The 27,443-nt window shown below is 36.2% G+C and overlaps 1 protein-coding gene across 9 annotated transcripts in view; it reads left to right on the forward strand.

The window, feature by feature from the left end:
- The first annotated feature begins 821 nt into the window (after nucleotides 1-821).
- LOC311438630 (sodium channel protein type 3 subunit alpha-like) overlaps nucleotides 822-27,443 on the forward strand; it is a 117,133-nt gene continuing 90,511 nt past the window's right edge. For 5 of the 9 annotated variants that reach the window (XM_084523224.1, XM_084523226.1, XM_084523234.1 and 2 more), the window contains exons 1-3: nucleotides 822-1,000; nucleotides 7,938-8,116; nucleotides 8,202-8,337. The gene's annotated coding sequence lies outside the window, so the exon portion shown is untranslated. Of the gene's footprint in view, nucleotides 1,001-1,975; nucleotides 2,083-5,133; nucleotides 5,246-7,937; nucleotides 8,117-8,201; nucleotides 8,338-16,539; nucleotides 16,602-27,443 lie in introns of those variants that run through there. The other 4 variants (XM_084523228.1, XM_084523229.1, XM_084523230.1 and 1 more) reach the window with 4 other exon arrangements.

Below are 27,443 nucleotides of genomic sequence, written 5' to 3' on the forward strand. Positions count from 1 at the left end.
CAGTGCTCCAATTGCAAAGTAACTCTTCTAGCAGGTAAATTACTAAGTGCTGATATCAAATCTTTCTGATCAGTTGACCTTCTGTGTTCTCACTGAGACTTATTCCATCTTTCTTGCACCACATTTGGAAAAGAAAATTGCCATTCTATCATTTTCCACCAACTGCTAAAATCTGCTACCTGTTTGCTGTTTGCTGAAATCAGCTCGCAAGAGTTTTGATTTCAAGGTTTTTGGCATAAAGTGCTCTGTAGTGAATAATCTAATTTTTCATCTCTCATTCAAAATGAGTTTGAATACAGAAAACATGCATTTAAAACCATAAGGAGAAATAAAGATTAACAAGTACTAAAACTCAACTGCTCATCAAACTCTCACTTCATTAACACCTCCCTTTTTGTTATGTGCTTTAACATGCTTACATTTAATTCAGCTTCAGTCTGCATTGTTGGGTTGTTTGGATTTATTTTTTTTTGTTGTTTGTTTGTTTGCTTTGCTTTGAGATAAATATTTAACCAGAATTTGAGTGCTTTGCAGTATTTCACTTAGAAGGAAGAAACACAGGAGGAACACTAGACATCTGCACTGTAAGGGTAGTTATAAAGGAAATTCAAGATCCCTTTTCTTTGAGCGCAGTAGGAAGGAGTTCCTTGACTCACAGCTTTCCCCTCCCTTCTAACCAGAAATTTGCCTAAGACTCATCTCTCCCTCAGCTTTTTGGCAGTACCATCCCTGGGAATGATGCAATCTGTCACCTGTGCTCTCCTCTTTCTGTAAACAAGAAGGTCACACCCTTCCTTACTCCACCACATGTGTCTGTTTGTCTAGGCTGTTTGGTTCCAAAGACCCTAAATGGATTTTAACCCAAAATGAAGCACCACTGGTAAATTCACCAGAGGTGAGACTGTTCAACCTCACTCAGAGCTGCACATTAGAAATGCTCCTGGTTTAAACTGCACTTGTGTCTGACTTTAGATGAGGAACCAAGCTTTCCTTAATTTAGGTGAGTAGATTTATGCAATATTCCCTTCTCCTATATTCTGCTTTAAGCATGCTTCAGAATGCTTTGGTGCTGTTGGCTCCTTTAGTTGATTTCAGTGGTTTCCAGAGTAGGTGTTATGGGGTCATTCAAAAGTAGTCTAAAATTTGTCTTGCTCTGCCTCAGCTCTCAGGCTAGATTTAACTGAGAATGGTAACTTTTCTGCTTGTCTAGGTTGGGACCTGGGTGTAGGACAACAGAAAAAAATGGGCATGTTTGCTTTGTATGCATGATTAATTAACTACTGTGAGTTGATTGTACTGAGACTACGTGGAGATTTTTGTTTCTCCCTGCAAAAGAGAAATTTCATTGTGACATCTGCACTTGTCAGCAACTAATTTGTTAAGTTAGGCCTAAACCTAACTATAAGACACTTTCTCCACCTGTTCATGGTTGCTTAAATCACTACGGAATGCTGATTGCAATTCATTCTCAATACTTGATGAGTACTTGAATTCATTCATCAATACTTGATGACGACTGCACGTCTGAAACTGTCAATAATTTGGATTGTTTCCTGGGCTTTGTAGAGCCTTCTTAACCTTTACAAAAGTGAAGAATAAAATTGGGAGAATAAGAAAAACCAAAGAGATTTGGAGTTGGGCTTCAATGACCTTTAGTATTTCTTACCGTCTTTGCTGACTGTACTTAACAAACTGGCCACTTGTAAAGCTAGCTTGTTTAAATGAAGGGGAGAGCAAAGCATGTACATTATGAGAGAAGGACCAACATGTTGTCCATGGGGGCTGTAGCTCATTCAAGCTGATGCGTTTTCCAAATGACTGCAGCCCAACCACCAGGACCCAGCGGAAGGGCCAGAAAAAAAACAGACAAGCCCTTAGTTTATGGCCATGCTGGGAAGGGAGGCAGGGAATGTGAGAGAGAGGAACAGAAGATGCTCCAGTTCTTTCCTCTATCTGGTGACTAATATTTACTGGCCACACTAGAAGATCTCTTCTCCTCTGAATACTCCCTGAATGTACATGTGAGAGCTAGCTGCACACTTCTGACACTGTCACTTGAAGAGCTTGTAGTTTCTTCTGCAGGTAAGCAGAGCCGCAAGTATCTATAGCATTTCTTCAGTTACATTTCAGACGCTTCATAATACAGTAGCTCAGACAAGCATAAAAGAGGTAGAGTAGTTCTCAATTACTACAAAATTTCAAGTACTTCCAAAATCCTGGTTGTATTTAGAGGAAAATAAATTAGTCTGGGATGTCATTTAACATGCGAACCTTTATACTGATACAAATACTACAAATACTCATAGCTAAATTATAAAACTTTGTCTCAAATGTAAGTTTGGAGAGATGCTTATTCTAGCAAACACTACAAGGTTCCGATATTTTGAGGTAAATCACACTGGACTACTAATTCTCTGTTAACCTTCTGCACATCTGACCCACAAAACCGCATAGTTTCTAGTCGTCTCTTATTAGAAAAAAACAGTATTATTCAGTAGTGGGACTCTATGAAATAATACATGCTCTTTTTTCTTTCTTTTGCGCCCTCCCGCACATTTATCATATGAACAGTATCAGGCTTTGCACCAAACAACCTATTTCCAAAAAAAAAAAACGCATGAAGTTGTGTATTTGTAAGGAGCTTGTCTTACCGCTGGGCTCTTCTCAGTCAAGTTTTCCTCTCGTGACACTGCTGCACTCATTGTGTGCCTGTTAAAAGGAAGGCAAACTTAAACGTTCTCTTATTCACTGGTCTCATTTGACTAACAAACATGAAGCCTGATTGACACATGCCTGATAGCAGTTGCAAGACACCAAATCTCTTATGCGTTTGTTTTGCCAATGTATTATTTAGTGAGGCATGGAGGAAAAGTGTGCTTTCTGCCATACCTGTGGCTGTAGTGTGTGTACTCACATTACACTGCTTAGCAGTGGCAAAGGCTGGATGTAACAGCTTCTGTTTCAGTGCTCTTAAGCAGAAAACAAAGCACCCTCTGGCAAAAAATAATTTGTTCTAAAGTACTTGGAAAATGTTTGGAGAAAAATTTCAACTGATAACTCATGAGTCAAACAGATAAAAAATAAAAATAAATATATATATATATATAATGTATGTTTAGTGTCAGACTGAATTATGATATTGTATGTCAATGCAGTTGGTTGTCTAAATAATCAACATAATTGCTTTTCAAGTGTTTAATTCTGGACCAAAAGTACACATTACAATCCATACAGGAAAAAACATACGAAGATTTTTCAAAGATACTCCTCTCCATTTCATTCTGTTTTTATTTGCTGTGGTATAAACCTATTGCCTGACCTGACTGTCTGCATAATGGGCACAGAGCTCAGTCTGCAGTTGCCAGGTTACCATCTACAACTGTGGACATATGGAAACCAAAACAACCAAGCCAGCATCCCAGCATTCCTTACCCCAAAAGACTGGTGCACTACCTCTTCCAGAAAGAATGTGGTGTCCTTCCGAACAAGTTCTTGGGTGGACTGTTGCAGTAGATAATAAAAGCCCTCAAAGAGAGAGCACTGGTTTTTCATTTTTATTCTCTGCTACCGAACTAACTTCAAATTCTCTCATAGAGCTAACAGGCAGAAGTCTTTGACCAGGTCTGGCATGGCGTGCTTGGTTTACTTTCATTTACATGCATTTGGTTGTGTTATTTTTTTTAAATTATTTTTTATTAAGAGAAGCTCTTGTGCTGTGTGTTTTGTAACTCATAAAAATGAGACAAAACCTTATTTTAAAGAAATGCAGACAATAAAATATACAAAATAAATAACTCAAAATTACAAAATACTTTTTCCCCCTACCTTTGAAATAAGATCAAAGTTTATAATGGAATAAAACTTATTTTTTTGTGAGTTTATTGAGTTAATTATACATGGCCCATGCTTCAGTCTAGCATTTAATGTCAGATGCCTAAATCAGTGTGCAGAAATTCTCCATAAATACACAAAGGGAAGTCAAAGTTAATCCCCTGTTGTGGTTGAAATAACTTTGCTACAAATTATTTCTTAACATCAGAATTTCCTTTATCATGCCCTTGACTGTTATTTATGTTCATATCTAGTTGGTACACAGGCTTGCAACAATATATTTGTTCTCCTCCACAAGTTTGATCATGGATAAATGACTACAAGGCAACAGAGAATTTTGTCTTGGCCCTTTGTTTCACATTGTGTTTTAAATTGAAGACTCAGAAAATTCATGACAAATGTTGCTGAGCATTAAATAATTGTCCCGAGGCTCATCCTTCTCATTTCTACATCTCCACATTTCTTACCTATTTCTTCTGTGTTTTCCTTTTGAATGAGCTAGTAAAATGTTCATGTCTACTCATAGTGTTTCCTATAACAAAACAGTCTGACCTTCCTATAACTAAAGAAGAAGGTGTTAAATCTAGTTTGTTTTTGTCAGATGTTTAATCTCTTTAAAATAATTTTATTTATTAGAACTATGTCTTTTAAAATGAGAATATACTGTATTCCCATCTGCTTATCACTGCTTATAGCACTTGCTTCAAGCTCACTCATTGTAGGGATATTTGATCTACAATGTGGTCCGTTCAAAGTGGCTTGTTCTGGTTAACTTAATCTTTCTAAATGGAAAACTCAGGAGGAAATCCAATATAGACATCTCTTGTTGATTCTCTCTTTCTAGGTACAAACAAGTCAGAAGTTTGTAGTTGCAGTGCCATACCTGGAATTCATAAAGCAGCATCAGTGCTCAGGGTTAGGTTGAAAAGTGATCCAGAAGAATGTGCTGCATGTCTGCATTAAGATACTGTTTGTTGTGTATTTGTGTTCAGCTGACAGTTAATAATTGTCCTTAGCAATACACTGCAGAGAGAGAGGGCAGAAAGAGCTTCCCATGCTTTTTCAACCAAAGTTCTGTTGTTTGTTTAAATAACTATCACTGATTTAGTTGATTATTTTCAGAATGGATTTCCACTTTCTATGCAGATAGAAGGAAGGATTTTACAACCCTGACACCATAGCCAGCATTCTAGGAGCTCTGAATTGGACCCACCTGTAAGTGTTGTGGTGCAGGAATACATTAGCACAGAAAGCAGCATCATTTGGGAAACGAGTGAATAGAACAAGTGTTGGCAACACGTGTTAAGTGTCCGGGTGAAATTTCTAGGATCACAGCATGAGTCATCCAGACTGGATGACCCTTTAACTGGATGGTTATTCTGAAATGGAAAAACTGCATCTGGCTCACTTGTTGGTAAGAATTTGTGACAAGTATGTTAATGATCATGCTGTTATCACATAAGTGTTATTTTAGGTGAATGAGCTTTCAAGGGGCAGCAGCATCCATTTAAAAGCAAAGCTGATGAAACTGTATGGTCACCCTTCTACCTCCAGAGATCAAGGATAACCGTGCTTGGTCAGCCGCTCCGTTATAGAGACAAATGTTTAGGATGCCAAAATCTTGTTTGTATCTCTCAAATGGCTGCTGAAATGCTATATGACATTCTTTTCAGCTTGATGGATTTTTGTTTATGCTGCTGTATTGAAGCTGGCGGGTGCCTTATACTGAGGGCTCATGAAAGAAAACCACTACAGTTATGTCTGAAATATGATCTTTTTTTTTTTTTTTTTTTTTTTTTTTTGTATTTTCATATTGAATGCAGGTTTTAATGAATTGTGTTGCTTAAATTATCTGTGGTCCTCTAATTGGTAGCACTTGTCATATATCTACATGTAGGAGGACAAAGGGTTTAGCAGAACAATTATGAATATTATTTTCTTGATCTGTGGCCTCTGTATGTACAGACAGGAAAAGCATTTGAGAGGGAAATGGGACATGGGAGTTTTAGTGTTTCCGAGTCCTGCATGCTGGAATCAGTTAAGACTGCATAACCTTGGGTGTCCGTTTTGACATTATTAAATAATTTGAAAAGGATTTTGTGATTTCAAACTTGGTACTAGATATGAAACCAAGGAGTTAAGTGTTCTAGTTCACTGAGGGAAGCAGAGAGATCAAACCATTTGTGTGGACATGCCCCAGACTGGCCTAAGCAACTCACAAGTGTTGGGTGTAAAGACTAAGGCTAGTATGAGGTGCAAAAGAAAGGACAAAGAAAGTGTTCCAGCAATAGGAAAATTAACTAAGTGTTAGTATCAAGACAGACCTCAAAGATGGGCAAAGTCAAGGAACAAGACAAGTGCCTGCTGAAAGCCTGAAGGAATATATTTTTTTAAATACTCTGTGCACACAAGAAAAGTTGTATAACCTGATTTGTATAGTGAGTTACATGTGGCAAAAGGGTACTATAAAATGCAGATTATGCAAAACATTAAAGATAGAAAGGCAAATCCATTGTTGGTCATGCTTCTATTAGGAGTGAGATATTTATATCTTAGAGGTAGCTCATGCAACATGTATGTAATCAGATTCATTCTTGCTGACATACAGCGAGAAGGAAAGGTCTCTGTGTGGATTCCATCTTATGAAATAAGAGCAACCATATTAATTTTTCTTGTATTTTGCACCTTATGTAATTCATTGTTTAGTCTCTTCCACACAAGATTTAAGGGGAGAATGAGAAGGCTGGAGAGCATCCATAGCAAGAAATTGGGTATTCCTTCACTCTCTGATATGTATAGGAATTTCCCTCTCAGAATATTATGTAGCAGAAGAAAATAAATGAAAAGGATCAAGTAGGATTTGTTGTTGTTGTTTGTTTGTTTTTGTGCCACAACGATACAGTTGGAGCACTAGTGTAAGACATATCTTATTTTCAATTAAATCTTATGGCCAAGAGGCACAAATAGGTTTGGAGTTGTTATTACTGTGTGTAAGCAATAGGCCTTATATAGTCCTGGAATAAGAAAGCCAATGAAGCGGGAGATGCTAGATGTGCTTAATATGGGATGTAGTAGAAGAGGATAGTGCTGTAAATCTCTGCATGTCTCCTCTTGACAAATGACTGCAAAAAGTTAAGAAGAAAGACGGATGGTCATGAGTTCACAAAGACAGAGCAGGTCAGCTGAAGAAGAGAATTTTGTACTCAGGTACCTCAGAACTTCACCATTTCATGTACTGGAAGATCTAACAAATAATGAATCTAAATAAAAGTGAGTCTGCAATGACGCTTATACTCAAAAATACTTCCGTCAAGTTCTCCTGGTTGCCCTGTAATTTTCTGGACTTCTTGGATATATATGTTTGAGGAATCAAAGAGGGAGTTTCACTAATGTAAAGAATAATAAGGCTGGAAAGCCTCAAACCTATTGTCAAAACTAAGAAACAAGGACTTAAGCAAATTCTCTGCTTTGAGAGCAAGATCAAATGACAATGTGCTCTGAAGTACAAAGAGAAAACTGCATGGTATAAGGTGTAGTGATCTCCAAATGCTCCTTGCCCACTGAAGTGCAGTGATTCTTCTGGGTGTTTGGAGAATTGAGGAGGAGATACCAACCGTTGAGATTTTTTTTCTTTTTTTCTTTTTTTTCTTTTTAATTGATTCAGATACACATGAGCATGTGCAGTTTTCAAACAGAGTAAGTTACATGTTGCCTTTCTGTTGAAGCTTTTAGATTATTATTTCCCACTGCAGTGCAGGTCCAGTTGCTTTGTACTAGCAGTGATTTTTTTAATTATTAAAAAAAAAAAAAAGACTTTTAGGAGTATGATATTTTGAATGGGAAGCTGCTGTGTGCTTTTTTCATGACTCTCATTTACTGTTCTGCTAGATGTGCCAGAAAACTAGAGCTCTTTTCCAAAGTAATAAGCTTAACAGAGATAAAACCTTACTGTCGAGGCTAGAGGCAAAAATATGGATACGTTACTCAAGGGACCAGTTTGTAGCCTCAGTATTGGCAAGTACCAACTTGGAAAAATAGCTGTTATTCAGAAGACTTAAACATTCAGGTTTTCTCTCATTCAGCTTTTTCTTCATTTTTTTTTTTAGGATTTCAAGGAGCCTGGAACAGCTCTGGTCTATTGTTTTACTTCTTTTTTTCAATCTTAAAAATGCTGTTTGTTTTGTCTACTTGAAATGGCATTGCAGCCTGCCTTTACCTGCTGCCAGCATGTTCTGCAAAGAATCCATCTCTGTCCTTTGTCTCCATTGGATGTGCAAGAGTACAGGTGACAGCATTTAGCATCTCATAAATGAATCCCTTTTTGTCTGCATCAGATTGAACTTTACCGCTTTCTTCTGTCATCTTCTCAGCTTTGGGATAAGCTTCTCACCCTGAAAGTGGAGATTTCGTTACTAATAGTACCAGAAAGAAATTCTTTCTTCTAATGTAAAAATAATGCTAAACTCTGAAGACAGAATCTTGAGCCTTTCTTGGATGAACTGCTGAGTAAGTAGGAAAAAATAATAGGAGGCATCAGCTTTCCAAACAGCTTTTATGAAGCACTTGAAATCAAAATTAAGCTAGAGCTAAACACTATTTTTTAATTTTTTTTTCCCAGATTGTTACATTTACATTCAGATGCACTCTTATTGTACTGTTCAGTTTTCAATTATGTGCACAGAGTCAGTAGGTTGTAGGAAATTACTGTGAAAGAAACTCGGCAAGAAGTTTTCAGGGAATGATTATGAAAAGTTCTGCAGGTCAGAGTAAGAAGCACATATAATGGGGTTTTTAGAAGGAAAAATCGAAGAGAGGAAGACGTTTCAGATACTGCTATCAATGAAGATAACAACAATACTAGTAATTTTTAACCTGGAGGATTTCTTCTAAGGAGTGAACATGACATCACGTAACTGAACAGAAAGAGCCATAGCTAAATCAACTTTGAACAATCCTTGTTCAGCAGGACTTTATAGCCCTACGGTGATGAGCTGCTGGAAACAGAGTTAAAATCCTGACATTCAGAATCAATGAAAAGCATACATCAAGAAATGTTGAGTAAAACACATACAAATCATTATTTTGTTTTGTTGCTGCTAATGGCAGTTTTCTTAGCTTTCTCTTTCCTCCCTTAAAATTTCCACTTTTTTTGGGTGAGATAGTAGGTAAGTGGTAAGGAGTACAACTGGGAAGTAAAATAAAACTTGCATTTTTGTTTACATCTCTTCTTTAAGCTATGTTGTGCCCCATAAAATAAGCTTACAGATGCAACATTAAAAAGAAGAAATGAAATACTCAGCTTTCTCTGAACAGTTGATGGAGCCCTTCTAGTGCACTGTTCTAATTTCTTGTCCCAGCAGAGAGAGGGGATTACACTTTATTATGAGGACAGAATAGTTACAGATATTGTTCTCACTTGGGTTGCTAAATGTGACCATGAGAACTGTAAAAAGCAATGAAATTTGTTTCAGGTAGATATAAAATAAAACAGTTATTTCATGTTATTTAGACATTGTTAATGTTATTTAGACATTAAGTAGTCATACTGCTCACTCTGCAACTGCAACATACTAATGCACATCTAAAATTTCATGTTGATTCAGTATGAATACTTGGTAAAATTTTCTTGCATGTAGGGAGTGCAATATTTTTATTAAAAATGTAATTTAAAAGCAAGTTGACTGTGTGCAACTTGAACCCTGAAGGACTAGTATGAGTAACAAATCTTAGCAAGTTTTTGTTTGCCTGGGGGCTTGTCTGGTGTGCGTTCTGTTGATTTACATTTAGCCACAAGAATGTGAGTAGGGGCTATTAACTTGTATTCCCTTTGGGTCTAGCTGTGACTCTTTTTGTCAAATGGCTATAGTAAAATTTGCAATTTTCATGTGGGGCCACAATGTTTCATGCAACAAGGTTTAACAGTAGCTGGCTTTTCTCTCCCACCTCAGTTATGTATCAAATTTAAGACATTTTTTTCATCTGTGTTTTCTTACTACTTGTGATACAACTTCTAAACACATTATCAGTGTTCCTTAAATCAGTCTAAAACATCTAGACTGTCAGTTATATACCTTGTCATTCATCCTTTAGCCATGCTACAAGCTACTAGATATCTTACATTTTTCTCAGAAATTAGTTAGTCTCCAAGTCTCTATTTATTTATTTATTTATTTATTTATTTATTTATTTATTTATTTTTGAATTCTCTCCAAAACACTGGTGATACGTGACTTGGTGCTATGACTACAGGTTTGAGTTAAGCATACCTAGATAAGGTAAACTCCGTTTTTCTGTTTTGGTTTTTTTTTTGTTTGTTTGTTTGTTTTTGTTTTTGTTTTTTTTTTTTGGCATGTGTGTGGAGAAATTAACAATCTGCTTATTGGCATTTTTACTGCCAGTTCACGGTATTTTTGTTTTCAACTCCTGCTCTGCGTGTGCTTTAATGGAGGAAAAACTTTTTACAGGAAAACAATAAGTCTTCTGCAATGTGTTAGCAACCACACTGTAGCCAGTGGTTCTGTCAGGATTCTAAAATTGTAAAGTTCAGGAATTCTAAAATTCAAGGAATGTTGCTTAGAGTGCAGAAGGATGTCATTTCAGATATTGTCATTAAAGTTATTATTCAGAAGAAAAATTAAAAATCATTCAAGAAGTATTGAATGTCAAGATCAGGATTTGCAATGTGCATCTGATTAATTTACCTTCAAGTTTCTCTACTGACCCTTTCTTGCCTTCCAAAGCCCAAGAGAAGGAGCAGCACTTTGAGTGTGGCTCTTGAACCTTGTCAGCTGTGGGAGGCAGTTTGCTGCATTACCTAATTTATCTCATTACTGGAAAAATCAAGTATTGTTGGCATTCACATAAACCTATTACAGAATACTTACAAATAATATCCTTGGTTTCACTAGTAAAATCTATGTTCAGAATGCTTTTCCAACAGAGAAGACTACTAATAGGGAAAAGAAATAGGGTTCACCTTCACACACTACCTGCTTTCCTGTGACTGGTGAACTAGTGAATGCACGGATGGGTCAGGAGAGGAAACCCTGGCCTCCATGTACAAGGAGGAAATGACACTGTTTTGAACAGCGTCATTTCCTGATTTCCTGCCTGTTTTTGTGTGGTACAGTAGCCTTTTTCTAGAATGATCATGTTTTCTTTCAATGTACTACATGTATATCCAGCCAGACTTGGATAAAGACAGATATGGTGGTATTTGACTAAGAGTTTCAGTGTAAATGACACATCCTGCCTTGTAAGTTCTAAACCGTGGAGGTCCTGAGAGAAGGGCCTCATCCTGTCCCCTGTGCCTATGATCCAATGCATTGTGCTAAAGCTGTTCTGTCATCAACTTCTCCCCAAACACATCTGCAAAGCTGTTGTGAAGCTGGAATCATTGTCAGTCCAGAACTTCCCTGCTTCTAAATACAGTGAGTTTGAGTGGTTTAAAATTAGTTCAGTGAAACTGAACTCGCTTTTTATATTTATCTGAATAAATAGTTTGTTTGCCAGGCCTGACATCAGTTGGGCCACTTACCATGTGTGTGCCCAAACCCTGTAGGAGTAAAGTGTTTAATTATAAGCTCCCTGCCCAGGAGATTGCTTCTGTAATGTTTGGAAAGAGCCTAACACAGAAGTGCTGTAACTATCCTCAGAGTTTCTGGGATTTGGTGTTATAAAAGGAAAGGAAAACAAACAAACAAAACAGAAGGAGACTGATGAAATGTGAAATCTGGGGACTGGTCCTTTTACAGGCATTGTTATCCAACTTACTGTTCATTATGAAAACAGATGTCATTAGCATGTGACTGCTAAAAAAATATTCTGTTTAGTTTCATGTAAGAGAGAGGCAAAAACAGAAAACTGCATGCAGTATGAGGTTTCCATTATATCAATGTATAAGTAACGTCTATTTTTTTCATATTTATCACATTAGGAAAATTCTGACATACAAGAAAAAAAAACTGAAAACTGGTGTTGTGTAGACCTCTTTTCAACAATAACAACAAATTATTATTATTTATTATTATTATTAATAATAATATAATACAAAGCTCTTGTATTTTGGCAGTGGACTTAGATAATTCAGTGTGAGAGAAGGAGAGTACACCACAAATTCAAAACTTGACTTTAATGTGCCTTAAAAAAAAATAAAAAGACTTTGAGGATGGGGGGAAGATGTTTTATAGTAAAAAAAAAAAAAAAAAAAAGAATTGGAGTATTGTTTTTTTTTTTTTTTTTTTTTTTTTTTTTTATTGCTGCTACACAGCAATAAAAAACAGAACATTATACTAGTCCAATAGTGCTGTGCAAATCATAGTTTACGCTCTGTACATAAGTCTTACTAGTGTGCTCATTCTGTGCTGGCCACATCAACATGCATAGCAGCAGGTTTATGTTAAATGCATGACATATAATGTGTTCTTTTTTAGGTAAAACTGTATAATTTGTTTTTCTAAGTTATTGTTTTAATTTGTGTGACATCTCTCATTTTTCAGAGGTTTCAGGAGTTCTCTGAAACAGTTCCCGCCATTGCTGAAAGTGAGAAACATTCTTCAGGCAACAATATTGTACTAGAGATTTCTGACAGTGTCAGATAGTGAGCGTGAGCCCACTTGAGATGTCAGCCATGTGTATGCCTGTGGCGTGAGGCTTCAGAACATCAGGACATTGAGGCTCCTTGAATACCTGAAATGTGACCCTGTTAGTAAACCACTGGTCCAGTTAGTTACGTGATAAGGGAAAAGTATTGGTAAAATCTAGTAATACAACTCTTTGTACTGTTGATCTCTTCACTTACTCTATCTTGCTCACCCTTCAGCACTGAGATGCAGACTTATTGCTAACAAGCATTTGTGTTTCAGTCTGATTAAAATGTTTAATGATATGAAAGAGCTCTAGAAAATTAGCTGACATTGTTTTTAGAAGAACTAAATCATTTGGAGCACGTATTGAATTGTATGTGACTGGTGTAGTAGAGAAAGGCTACCTGGAGAATTTTTTTGAGTTACACAATGAATTTCATGTCCAACTCCACATCAGTCCTACAACAAGATAAATACCAAGCTATGTTAACTTTTACCCAACTGAAAAATATATACTTTATGAGAAGAATGACATTATTTAACAGGACTGTATTCACAGGTTATGGGTCTCATGTGGATAACAAACTTGAACCTTACACTATATCTAGTACTACATTATTGAAAAACTTGTCTTTTTTTCCTTAAAAAAAAAAAAAATCACCTCACATAGGCACGTGGATAATTCTTCGAAGCCATCTGGATGTAGAAATAGTGGGTTTGTTTCTACTGCAACATTAATCATCTATTTATTCTCACATAGCTTGATTTCATTTCAGGGGATTGTGAGGAGGGGAAAAAAAATCTGTCTTCTGGTCAACTTTAATCATCCTTATCAGAGCATCCTAACCCCAGAGCTGATGATTCCTTTAGTGGTCTCTGCATCAACAAAGAAAGTGTTTCTGTGTAATGAAAAAAGAGATGTCAAAACATCTTGTGTGGCCATGTGATAAGAACTGGACAAAAAGAAGTTATTTAGGAAAAAATAGTTTTGAAAGGTGGTGGTGTGTGTGTGGGGGGAAGGGGGCTTAAGTGAAAAAAAAACAACAGGAATAATTTAAATATTGACAGTATAGACCAAGAAGAGAAAGTCAGGAAAGTCAGTAGATGAGCTGCAAGTTAAGAGATGGATAGCTTTTAGTGCTGTTAACAGCAAAGAGTGTTAGGGCTAAAGTATATGCTCATTCTGAAAGTTGAATGCCTTTTCAATGCAGAGATGAAACATCCTTCTGTTGTGTCAAGCCCCCTGCCCCAAAGCAAAACAAACACCAAATTACAAAAGTGCCTACGGCCAAATTTTACTGTTGGTTTTCTAGGAGTCTTGACTTGTGTAAACAGTTTCTGCTCCACTTACTTGCTGCAGTTCAGTTTTGCTTCCTAGGCAGTATGTGTCATAGGTGAAATAATGTGTGGCAATTTCTTTAGTTCATCTAAGTCTTTTATCCGTCCAGGTGCTTCTACCTACCTACATATTCAACATAAGATCTTCCTGTCCAGCTTTAGTTACATTTCACCTTTGCTGATATCCAGCTGATTTGTTCTTCTTGTGGGCTATGTTTGTATATAAGAACTCCCCCAAATTTAATTTGAGCATATTTTAACTGTCCTTTAAAAACAGAAATAAAGTAAAAGCCTGCAGCAAAAGCTGTCTCTCAGGCTATTTTGCCTCTTCACGTGTAGGTCAAGATTTTTTTTTTTTTCCATTGTAGTCGAAGGAAGATAATAATTAAAGGAATCTATGTATTAATGCAATAGTAAGGACTCGGAGATTGCCTTTGAAAATCAAGTTTAAAATGTATGATTCTTAGGATAGTAATGTAGGAAAGGTAGTGTTGTATTGCACAACAAAAAGTAATGTCAAGGTCATTGGAATATATATTTGAAAAATTTATGATTAGTTTAATATAATTCTGCAGTCTTAGTATATCATTAATACAGAATTTCCAATTTAAAATCTCAAGTTTTTAATAAATAGAAAAGGAAAGGACTAAAGGATGCTGTTAAGTTTCATGAAGGGTTTAGGGCAGCCTTAAATGTGTGTATAGAACTAAGTGTAAAAGAAACTCATTTTATCTATCCCTATTAAGTATTTGTAATGGATTTTTTGGTCTAGTATGTGTCAGTGTGATTAGGTAGAATTAATAATGTCTTAAGGGGTCTTTTGTGTGCTATTCTTTGATTTAAGACAGTCTGCAGTAAGGATGCTACTTAGGTAGATATTTCAAATGTTGTCTCTTTTACATCCTTTTTGTCCTTTGTGTGAGCATACAACAATTCCGATAAACTGCATGCGCTTTTTTTTTCTTTTTTTTTTTTTTTTTTACATTCGTCGTATTTAATTTAACCCTCTGATAAGGGTTGAAGTTGTAAGGTGAGATCTTGGACTTTACTTCTTCATCCACATCAATCTTTCTGGATGATAACTGTCCAGATAGCATTTTCAGAGTCTTGTTTCAAAACCTGGCTTTTATAAATTAAAGATTTTTATTAAAAAGACTGGACACTGAGACTAACTTCAGAGATAGGAAGCCAGAATCATATGAAAGTGATAGCTCAGATATTTCTGTGCTTGACATGCATTTCCCTGCTTGTTAGCTGCACTTTTCCCATAATGTTAGCATTGCATTTGGTGTGATAACAGTGTTCTGCTTTCTGATGGCATCATGTATTAGAGTGGCAAAACCCTTCTTTAAGATAAAGAGGATCTGTCTTCTGGTCATCAGAAGGGGAAATTAATTTCTTGTTGTATCATAAGGAAATAATCCCACTGATAGCATTAGGGGTTGGTTCCGAACAATTTTAATTTTCCAGCAGGGAGTAAACCTGTCTTGTCACTGCAGACTTTCTGGGTGGTGAGAAAGTCTGACCCTGACCATTGTCTCCCACCCTGACCTGGAGTCACAGGTGGGAAAAAGAGAAATGATACACACTCTGCTTGGGAGACAGAAGCAGCAATATGATTTATTGATAAAAATGCTTATGTGACTTAAGATTCAACAACGGCAAGGTACAACTGATTGTAATTGGAAGATAACGCTTAATTGCACACTATGTAAAAGACACTCCTCAATGATACTAAGCAAAAGATGTTATGTACTATGTAAAGGTACTGGATTAGGTGACATTACATGAAGAAAACGCTCCTGTTGAGCAATGATTCTCAGAGTGGATCCCCATGCTTTCTAAACTGGAACCACAGAGATCAGGAGCCCAGGTGTGGCTGAATTCACTCCTAGTCCCAGATTTAGTCAACCAGTTATGTCTAAAGAATTATATGCATTCTTGAATCCTGTATGCTACTTAGCTAAGATTATGAACTGTGATCATGAAGCACCATTACAGCATGTTAGAATGCTGTTACTTTCCCAATCTGCTTATCAACTTTCTGTACCAGTAAGGGTGCTCTCAATTAGCAGAAGTAACCCTGGGAGGTTACTCCCCTGCCCAAGGGGAGGTCCTGTTGTGCAGCTCGATGTCATCTCACAAGAACTCAAAGGGCTCTTGAGTTGCTCAGTATTTCTGGGCTAAGGTGATTTGGCAAGCACAGTGGGGGTGAGGGATGCATTACTCAAACTAACCCCCGGCTTTTTGTCTTCTGCCTTCCCCAAACCTAGGAGACAGCCATCAGTGCCAGACATAGCCATCACAACTGCCAGTGATGGTTATCTTTTTAGGCCTGAGGCAAGGTGTGTTTGTGTGTTGGTGAAGGGGGGTGGTTAGGAGTACGCTGTGACACCTGGACTTTCCACTTTGCAACCTGGCTCTTGCTGGTGAGGTTGCTTGTGCTGTCCTTACTACTGCTTCCAGCTCACCTTCCCCTGCAGAGCAGGTTTCCCTCGATAAACATCTTTCTTTCTTACCTCCTTCTAAGGAGAAGGGAGTCTACTGGTGAAAAAGTAGTACCTGAAATAACTACTTGCCACATGAAAAAGATACAACAGAGTGCATGTTCCAGCTTGAAAGATCAGAAATTGAGTGTATTTCCCAAGGTTTTCTTCTGTCTACTTTATTTCTGTGGTGTGTATGTTATTGATAAGCCTCTTATCTTTAGAAAAGTAAGGAGTATGACAGATACTTTGTCCGTTTTCTGTTACGTTATCAGGCAGAAGTATATCCACAACAAAATTGAGCACATTTACAAGGGGATCATTACCTGAAACATCAGAGTTTTCCAGAGAACCAGTTGAGGTAAGTATTGATTTTCCACATATATTTGTAAAAACACTGCAGGGTCATTCCCACTGCTGTAGTTACAGAATAAACCAGTAGGTACCCAACTGAAGAGTATGCAGAACCAGAGAAGCCCTTATTTTTCAATGCATACTTAGACTCAGAAAGCACTGGTCTTTTTGCCTCTTAGCCTGTGCTGACAGTAAAGATACAGCAGGTATCTGTGTGGTGATTCTCTTAGAGCTAGCTGAGCTACCAGCACAGTGAATGTAGTCTGCACAAAGAGCTTTGCTGCCACAGACAGATCACATCTTCTAATGCAGTCTGCTTTAGAAACTTGCCTTCAATTCTTCCTCTCTAGAACAGGCATAGCATCAGTTCCTGGTCACAAGGCACAAGTGACACTGAGGATTAACCAGTTAATGTTTCTGCAGTACTCTGAAGGGTTAACATTTGAGCATATAAGTAGCTGATGGATGTAATTGCAAGCTACAACTACTGGCAAAGCACAGTTACTATCCCCACATTGCCATTAGGAAAAAATGCGTTATCTTAATATGTCATCCACACAGTGTTTTTTTGTTTGTTTTCCAATCTCTTCTAATTTACAAGGAAGTTGGCATTTTATTACAGCTTTTGAGGAACACATAGCATTGAAGCAAATGAAGCTCAGTGCACAAGATACATATTATGTTGCCAGCCACATAGCATAAAGTTTGCCAGTTAGAAAATGATCTGTTAAGGAGCTAATTAAAATAAGTATTTATTGGAAGGATGCAACACAGTCCATAATTACTGTACATAACTGCAATTTTGCAAGGCAAACAGTGTTGCAGCAGAAAGAAGGGGAAGAGTTCAGAATGTAGTTTGAGATAAACTGAGAAAAGGTGTAAAGGTTACTGAAGAACCTGCTTAGTGATGAGCAAACAAACTAAAGAAAGGATTATCTAAGTTTGCTTGGCTTGAGTAAGCTTAAACCTCAAACGTGCTTCTGTGGGATGCCCAATCTCTTCTCCTTACTAACAGTCGTGTTTTGAATAAAGATAACTTGAAAACTCAGTAATGAAGGCCTGTATTAATTCCGATTACAAATTCTCACATTATCAGAAAGCAAAGCGTTTGGAAAAGCTCGAAAACTGCAACAGGAAAAGGGGTCAAATGAGCAGAAAGTAGAGCACATTATAACTAACTGTAAAAGACTTAGCAAAAAATTAACATGTGGGTTTTGCAGTCTCATTTAATTTCCAGACTAGTTTTATGCCAGTCCACTATGGTTTGGAGGAGTGTTGGAGATATTCTAAACTCTTCCAACTGGCCTCTAAATAGCTGCCTGCCAAAAGAGAAGAGCTGAAGCTCAGCAGTGCCCCTTGTACTCCTTGTGCTGGGGCTGGGAGCTGGAGGAAAAGTGCCAGGTTTGTGTCTGCCAGAGGGCCTCTGCAGCAGTTCTGCAGTCATAAGGAAATTTTCAGGTGGGAAAATGGAGTTAGTTTCTGGTTGCCATGTGGCCAGAGCAGCACAAAGAGATCTAGACTATCTGGGGAAAAAAAAAAAATGAAAAAAAAAGAAAAGAAAAAGGAAAAAAAAAAAAAAAAAAAGCTTTTTGTTCTTGTGTATATATTTGATGCATTTTGTCTTATCGTGCTTGGAGGCTAATTCAGGCATGAACAGGTAAGAACAGGTCCAACTACTTTATTAGCAGAACACCAGCAGCTTGGTTAATGCTGTGTAATAATCTGAGTTACTGACTAATGCATTGGTGGGATTGTCAGGCTAACCATATGGTTGGATTTAGAGGAATATATCAGTTGATTTGTTAGACCAAAGTTTTGATTTATTAAGACATATTGAGCTTTGAGTTTAGTTATCTCAGAAACTGTTCTTCACTGGTTCAACCTCCAGGCTTATGGTGACAAAGACATAAATTGAATTTAAGTTCAGGAGTTTATCTTAAAACCGTAAATTGAACAGCTGTATTAGTTCACTGTGGAGATTTCACTCATCTTAGTGGTGAATATGCCAAGAGGCAATGTTGCATTGTGCTCCAGAGATATTAGAGACTTGGCTTAAGGTGTAAAGCATTTATCATTCTTCTGTGGTAGTATGCAAGAGGACATAATTTATGTAATGTGTCAAAATGTAGTGGATTTATTTTTACTGTCCAATGGGATACCTTTGTAGCTCCTCCAATTTAGCAGCATAACTGTCCTGACTACCAATTTAGATTCATAGTAGGAAAAGAAGACTAAAGATTTCCATACCACAACTTTTCTTCAGAGTCTCTACCCATTCAAGCCATAAGCAAAAAAGCAAAAAAACAAACAAACAACAACAAAAATAGCAATTGTTCGGTGGCTGCAAGGGATTGCCTTTTCCCTTTCCTTCTCTCCTCACTCTACTGTGCCCTGTAGACATCCAAGGGTTGCTGCAAGCTGTATTTCTTTCCTGTTCCTTTAGGGGGAGGGAGAGAGCACCCGCATGGTGGTTCCTGAGAATTGCTTTTACATGATTTGAGATCCCTGTACTATCTGATGTAAATAGCCTTAGTGAAGTTGCTCTCCAACCATCTGGGCAGGGATTTATAGGTAACCCTTCCATGAGCAGTAGTAGCTTTTCTATCAGTTATAGCGTTCCATAAACATAGTGCTGACTGCTGTGATGTCATCTGAGAAACTCTCCAAAGGGCATGGTATTGTATGTAAAGGTGTTTTATCTCCAGTGTTAATCAATATTCAAGTAGTACCTACCTACAATAAAAAGCACTGTAATGAAATTAAAGGTATTTTTACACGATATAGTAGAAATTGGAAGACACATTATTTATTTCAATGATTCAACTGTGGTTTTCCAATGAACACTCATTTTGTGTATAATTTGTTTTGTACCTCAAGTGGCTGAACTATCTTGCCCCATTAATGGTACCATAATCAGGCAATTTCATTATAAAATGACTTTCATTTAACCATAAAAAAGCCCAGCAGTTTTACAGGTTTTGTGTCTGTAAAAGGGTCTACAACTTTTGAAGAAAAATAAACATCCCAACTACAAAATCAAACAAGGACCTGTTGAGTGACTGATGCAAAATATAAAATAGTCTAAAATGAATCTTAACATCTATTTCTATACAAACTTCTTTTTGAAATACATTGCAGATTAGATGAATGGTCTGTTCATCTCTGTTAATTAGCATACATTTTAGTATGAAGTCTTGTTAATGTATTCTGTTTGTAAATATAATGGATTTTGTGTGAGTCAAGTTTATTTTAGATTATATACCCAAATTTTCTTTCTGAGGCAAGCAGCACTTTGGGTTTCTGGTTTTCTTTCTTTTCAAATAGCAACAGTTGTGTCACAGGCATGGTGCTTAAGGTATGTTATCATTAGATAGGTAATATCCATCAATTCAGAAATAAACCACAAGGATTCCAGGTGGTCAGCACATTTCCTGATGCCAGGAAAGATGGAGACATATAGTTCATGTGGTTTCTTTTAACCTTTAAACTTAAAAATAAGAGAGGTGTTTTCCTGATATGTTCCACTGCAGAAGCAAAGTTCAAAGGTTTTGCAAATAATTATAAGGCAAATATTACAAAGTAGAGAAATCCAGAATGCATACTTCTGATTTGAAATGCAGGATAGTAAAATTACTCAGGTCTCTGCATACAAGTGATGTAAGTCTGATCACCAAATCCATGTTGGAGTTGACTGAATCGTACCTTGAGAAAAAATAAAAAAACAGCTAATGAAATATATTGTTGTGCTTTCCCAGAGTTATATCATAAACATACAGAAAGATTTTTTTTTTTTTTTTTTCAAATCTAGCAAAATTTGCTCTAAAATGAGTTATTATTGATAAGGTAATATATTACAATGAAAGTTACTCTGCTTCCTTGCTGTGTGCCCAGCCTGAAAGGGGGAATGCAGGTTAACAAATGTGCTAGTCACCTCCACATACACATTACAGTCAGGTATGACTATAACACTTGAACTCTCTGGAACTTAGTACTTCATTTTACTGTGCTTCCTCTCAGAGCATGAGAAGACCAAAGGGGCGTATGGAAATGGCCTGTTAGTGCATTGCAGAGCGGACTAAGTGCAATGGATTTTTAGAGATGTCACAGCACTGATACCCTTTTGATGACAGCTTAGTGATAATGTGAAAATAGGAAGCGGAGCAATACTGAACGGCATGTTATCTCATAGGGCAGGGATAACGGTTACAGGGAGCAGATGCAGAGGACTGCTGGTTTCTGTCTGGTCAGCTGTCCGTCACTATGCTGTCTTGTTTATTTCTGAATGAACTCATGGATATATTATCATGACTGAGTCTTCAGTGTTTTCTTTACATTTCTCCAGTCTTCCTTAATCCTCATTTTTTGGCCACCATGTGAAGCAGAACAAATACATTTGATAGACCTTTCCTTTGATTTAGGACAGTTGTTCTAGAATTTGTCAGTATTCTGGATCTTTCCTGTTTTCTTTTTCTGGAAAATGGTATTTTTTGAGGCTTTTTTTCCAGTATTAGTTTATTCAACAGATGATGGGAATTTATGTAATCCGTGTTGTGCATGAAGTGAGCAGGGGGGTTCACTGATCATTCTGATTAGGCACAGCCTAACGATTTTCAAAAGTTAAAAGTAAATAGCATTAACTGGCCTTTGCAAGTATGATTATTTTTGTGGCTATGCCATCCAGTTAGTATTCTTAGTTCAATAACTGTGCAATTAACTTTCAGCAAGTAAACGTAGAAGAGGCAGAAAAATGTCTTCACCTCTTAACAGGAACCAGAAAGTAGAAAGCCTGTGCTGTGTCAAGATACTTCTGTTTAAACATCTATGATTATAGAAAGAAAAAAAAACAACAACAACAACAACAAAAACTTGTTTACATAATGAAGCAGAAGTAGTTCTGTGATTAACATGGTTGATAGTATATACCTTCATAACAGAAGTCCTGCACTGAACTAATTGAAGCAATTGCAAACTAATTGAAGCAATAATAATTTAATAATAAACTAACATAAAAAGATACCAAAAAGTTTACACTAAAAGCACAAGAAACTCAGAGTTTATTTTAGACAATAATCAGTTTATACTTTTATGGAAAAATGTTTTAGTCTTTTGGCCTACACAGCAACTGTAAAATGGAAAGCATCAAAAGGTCTTACAGTTTTCTCATCAGTTAATCTAGAAATCAGAGGCCTTCAAACTAAATTTTCAAGGGATGGTGAGCTTCCAAGAAGAAGATGAGAAGATACAGTAATTGTTCATAATTGCTGCTTCAGATGAATTTCTAGAAATATTTTTTACATTTTGATATATACTTTTGTATGCCAATGTTCAGAAAACTTGGTGCACAAAAATATATGTATATGTTGTACCCAGAAATGTATATGCTATATTGAAAAATACTCAAACTCCTTTATCAAGCAAAGTAAATTGTTCTCTTCTATTTAAATATAATGCATTATATTCTGAAAATATACCAGTTAATTAATCAATTGCAGTTAATACATATTTAATCGTACATCTTCAGGTTGGTGAACAGTCATAAACTGTCATAAAAGCAGCATATATCTTTAGCAGTTACCCTTGTTCAGCTTTGGCAGGCAAATTTTGTGTGTTTAAATTCTAGCTGTTTTATATGGCTGCACATTTGAGCATTTTTGCTGAACTATTCATAGAATTCAAGACTTTAAGGAGAGGCCTTGTATAACACAAGCCATAGTTTCTACATGGGCATCTCAGTTAGAAAACCAGACATTTATAATTGCCCATTTCTTTGTCTCTCTCTCTCTTATTTTATTTTTTTTTAACTTGAAGGCTGCTATTCCAGCAACCTAAAAAAATAAAAAATAAATACTCTGTAGCTGCAGTGTCTCTGTACTTCCATGAAATGTATTGAATGCTCTAAAAGGCTTGGAAATAACTAGTGGCCTTGAGGATGTGGATAGAAACAAAACTTTCTGTACTGTTCACTTTTTTTTTTTTTTCCATTAAAAAAAAAAAAAAATAATTCAAGCATTAGTTTCTTTTCATTTCAGATCGAAAATTGTTAGGAACTGTTGACATTCAAATTACTGGTTTCAAAACCAAATGAGTTGCAAGGGTGTAGCATTGTAAGTAGAATATTTGCAACCATCCATAATGCAATAATAAGATATGCTATGCAGATTGTAATCTTTTACATTGTTAGAAGCATGGCCAAAAATTTGATATTGTATTTCCTTTGGGCTTCTCTACATTTTTTTGGACTTTAAGCATGTGTCCTTTCTGCTTTTGGCAGTACAAACATGAATGGAGCTGATGGATTGATGAAAACTGCAAACAGTCTGTTTTTGGATTGTTTTATCAGTAGTAGCAATTATGACATAAAAGAATTCAACTATTCCCATTATTAGAGATTGATTACTGAAAATTGCTAACAGCAAAACAGCATTAAGAAGTGTTAAATACACATGTGGTTTGCTGAAGTGTTTGCTTCAGTCACAAACTGCAGTCACATCAGGATAGGTGTGTATTTCCCCTCTTCACCTTAGTGGGAAATTTTGAAACCAAATCATCATGTACATGGATGGAATTATAGATTCTGACTTGGCACAGCACTAGAATTTTGAATTAGCACTAGAATTTGAATTAGGAACTTTGACAGAAGAGCTTAGACAACTCTTGTGGCCCTTCATTTGATACTTTGACAAGTCTGATGTCATTCTCAATCTCATCCTTACCCTGTGCTGTGTGTCTCTTAAATTCCAAATTTTGCTTTTATACCAAGGACACAGATAGGAAAAAATCAATGTGTTTTGTGTTGTAATAATAATAACAATAAAAAGTATTTTGGTATATTTTACATGATCCAAGTTATCAAACCGTTATCAAGCAGTGAGTACACATTTATTTAACTGAAATCTGTACATACTCCAAATTAATAATGAAAAATATAATAGTCAAAAAGTTAAAAACTAGCTATTTCTTTATGCGGTATTTTATTAATTCTGTTATGAATTTAAAAGATTTAGTGTTTCTTTTACATTTCTGCTACTAATAAAATTAAGATTTAATGATTTTTATTTTTTTTATTTTCTTGCAAGTTATGCTATGTTAATAGAAGTAAAGGATTTTATAAATTAATTTGTTAAAGAAATGCATATGCCTACTAAGGATCGCTTACTCTTCAGCAAAGAAGCACTCGTTTGCAAGATTTACTGCAGTTGAATATAAAGATCTGAGATGACCGATGCTGGCAAGAGCATGCTCAAGTTATCTTTTTCTACTTGGAAAAAAAGGGAGTAGATGTCAGGCATTGAATTCTGGGTACTGTAATACAGAGGACACAATGAATACTGCTATAATTATCCAGAGAGACAAACACAGTGGGATTAATGATGCTTATTTTAACTAGACAGTAGGTAATACCTTTTGAGCAAGCTATTTGGAGGCTCCAAGACCTTCCAATATTGCTTTCCAACATTGTTTTCTTCCCAAGCAAGCAAGCAGCCCAGTGAGGTGTTACACAGGAAAACAGTTTGTTTCTTCCTTCAAAAACAAAACAGCATCAATAAAAACAAACAAATAAACAAAAAGCCACCCACAACCTCTTCCCACCCCTTTTGAGACAGGGCATGAGTTGTTATGACAAATAATGTTTGTGGGACAATCAAATCTAACTGCTTTTTCTGATACTAATTCTCAAAAGAACTGAGCCAGCTAATTTAAAAGCTCAACTTTAAGTGATATCTGGTAGTTTTTCTGCTTTCTCTGAAAATGTGAGGATGAATTACTCTTCCCCTTAAAACCTAATTTATGATAGATGCAGTCTTCTGACCGCATGCTCCCTGTTTTTCCTGGTCTGGTAAGCTTGACTAGAATCTGATCTGCATTGTGGCTAATCAGGATGCTTCGCTTCACCTTCCTTTTGTCAGCATACAAAAGCTGAAGTCGGAAAAGCTTTCAGAGGTAATCAATCCAGAAAAAATAGATCAGCAAAAGGAAAACATTGTGAATAAATATTTCATTGCACTGTGTAAGCCTGTTGTTTTAAATAGTAAAACAAACAGCTTAGTCTGTTTTCTTTATGTATTTTAATTATTCATTTATTTTGAATACAGACTATATGTATGTGTTTGGGATGACTCATTCAGTATTTGGGAGCATACAAGTACCTTGACCACATGATGTCTGGTAACAAGGCTTTGCAGAGTGCAATGATATGTCATCTCCATGTATTAATATTAATGTACTCTCCTGAGGCCAGTTTTCTGTTAAGAATTATTATGGCTACAGCAATTTGCCCCCCACTTTATTGAAATTAGATATGGCCATTGGGCTTGGCAAAGGTGAGACTCCCCTGGGATATATAGTCTTGCCATCCTAGGTACTATAGGATGAAACAGCTTTTCCCCTGGTTAGCACTGCTGGGAATGTCAATCTGAAATTGGGAGTCATCTTTACAAAGCAGGGTTACACTGACAAGGGCAAACAGCAAAGACATATGCACGCACTGACTGTCTGATATTCAGCGTAGGTGTTTCTGTGGCCTCTGGGAGATTATCATGTGGGTCTAGAACAAACATATGTTTTCCAAGAATTTAAAAGCAAAATGTCATGCAGCTAGTGCCCTCAAAGCAGTGAAGTCTACATGTGACAGTAGCAACTATCCAAAAGTAAAAAAAAAAAAAAAAAAAAAAAAAAAAAGTGAAATTTTGGATGAAAGTGATTGAAAGGGAGATCAGAGCCTCTGGCTGTATGGAGACAGAAGGTCTAAGTTAAGACTTCTCCTTTTTGGTGATCTAGAGGAGAATACCAGGTAGATGCGTGCGCATTTTTTTTTCCTGTGTTTTTGTGAAGTGGGTTGAACATTTACACAATGTTCATATCAGTAAGCTGCTAGGCACAAGTAAATTCACAGTGAACTGCAGGCTTTTATGTCATGAATCTGAGTGAAGAATAATTAAAATGAGTTGCCCTGTAGAATAAGGGCAACACAATGCAGAATAAGAACCCCAAAGGTAGCATTTTTCTAAAGCTTTTCCTGCTTTATAAATTCAATGTGTATTTGAAACAGATGTTTTACCTTTTGCCTAAACTTTTAGTGGAACAATGTTTTTTTTTAATTGAGTTGGATCTTTGAGCAGTTATTTACTCATTGATCATAATTTTAAGACTTATTCCCATGCTGTTTTCCCACCTTATTGTGAGCTCTTTTAGATTATTACTGAATGAAGGAGAGGTATTTCTAATTTTATTTCTGGGAAAGAACCTCAAATGATTAAATGTCCTTTGTCTCTCTCTGCCCATTTCATGTCTCTTGATCATTATATATTATAACTATAGTAATTGCAGACAGGCTAGCACCATGCACAAGCTCATTTGAATTTGAAAATTTACTCCAGCTGCACAACTATATGTGTTTAAAACAGATAAAATAGAGACTAACTTTTTTTTTTTTTTGTCTTCTGGAATTACATTTCAAATAATGTTGCATTGCTGCTAACAAAACACTTGTAGAATCTCCTGTAGAATTCAAGTATAAAGCTGCATATATTACTGTAGTTCCTTTTTACATATCCTCATTAAATTTGTTTACTTATTTGGAAAGTCTATTTGTTTCTATAAATCATTAAGAAAATGCTTTAATTGAAAGGGGAGGATGATGGCAAAATATCTCCATTACACATTCCTAGAAGAAGATGGGATGTTTCACACATCCATGCTAGCTGACCCAGCAAAATTCTAACTAAACCCTGCATGACATTTTAAGCAGCTCAAAACCTAAATTACTGTTTTGGCAAGAGGTAGAGCTATTTAATTTTCTCTGCAAATGTTTTCAAATGATAATTTTATCTACTAAATTTAAAGGTTATTTTGGCTATATTTTCAGTGTCTTTGGAAGATTCACCTTTGCCTTTGTGGTATTCCAGTCCAGCTGTTTTTTTGTTTCTTTGTTTTGTGTGAGGATACCCGATCAAAGAATAGTATTATTGGGTCAGGACAGAGGTGATATATGGAGTATGCATATAACTGTAGAATTTGTGCTTCAGGGTGAAGTGTTTTACCTTCTCTAAGTGTCTTTGATACAAAATAAAGGATTTTCTTGTTGCCTACAGGTGTGAATTGGCACGTATTTTTTTTTTTTTTCACATATTACAAATAGGTCCTCAAGGCCACTTTAGAAACATTTGCTCACTTGCTGAGTGGGTAGAAATAGGATTTTATGGTCATTTGGAAGCTCTCCAAATATTTTAATTTTCATGTGACTTAGTCACCCAAGAAGTGATAAGAGCTGTTCTGTTCAGTAATACCATATTTCTGGCTTCATCTGCTTTCATTTTACTAAACGTTATTGTAATGTGAGTCATGATCTACATTCAGCGTTAAATTCAGTTTCTTAAGAAAGCGTATTCCTCCTTTTACACAAGCAGTTGTTTTAGGTCCCACATATGACTTGACTCCTTAGAAAAAGTCAGCAGACACTACTTTGGCAGAAGATATCCTAGCAGGTGCTTTCAGCATGGTTTGAATTTCAGCAAAGACAAATTCTCTGCAGACAAAGCAGTCTAAATACACAGTGTAGATTTCTATATTTCCAAATGTGCAATATGCTACTGTAGTTTTGTTTTAACACATCTGATGGGATGTAACTATTACGAATGCTGAGGAACCAACTTGATGAATTAATTTCTGTTTTAAAATAAATAAACAAAAATTCAACAACTTAATTGACTTCCACAAACATACCTTTTTTCAAGCTATATTGTTTATATTATGTAACCATATGATACCATATTTTCAACTTTAACTACCACTTTTACTGCTTGTTTTTGTGTTATGATACTGAGGGGCATCATATTTTTACATATAACTA

Source organism: Aythya ferina (assembly GCF_964211825.1).
Source record: "Aythya ferina genome assembly, chromosome: 6".
NCBI classification, from domain to species: Eukaryota; Metazoa; Chordata; class Aves; order Anseriformes; family Anatidae; genus Aythya; species Aythya ferina.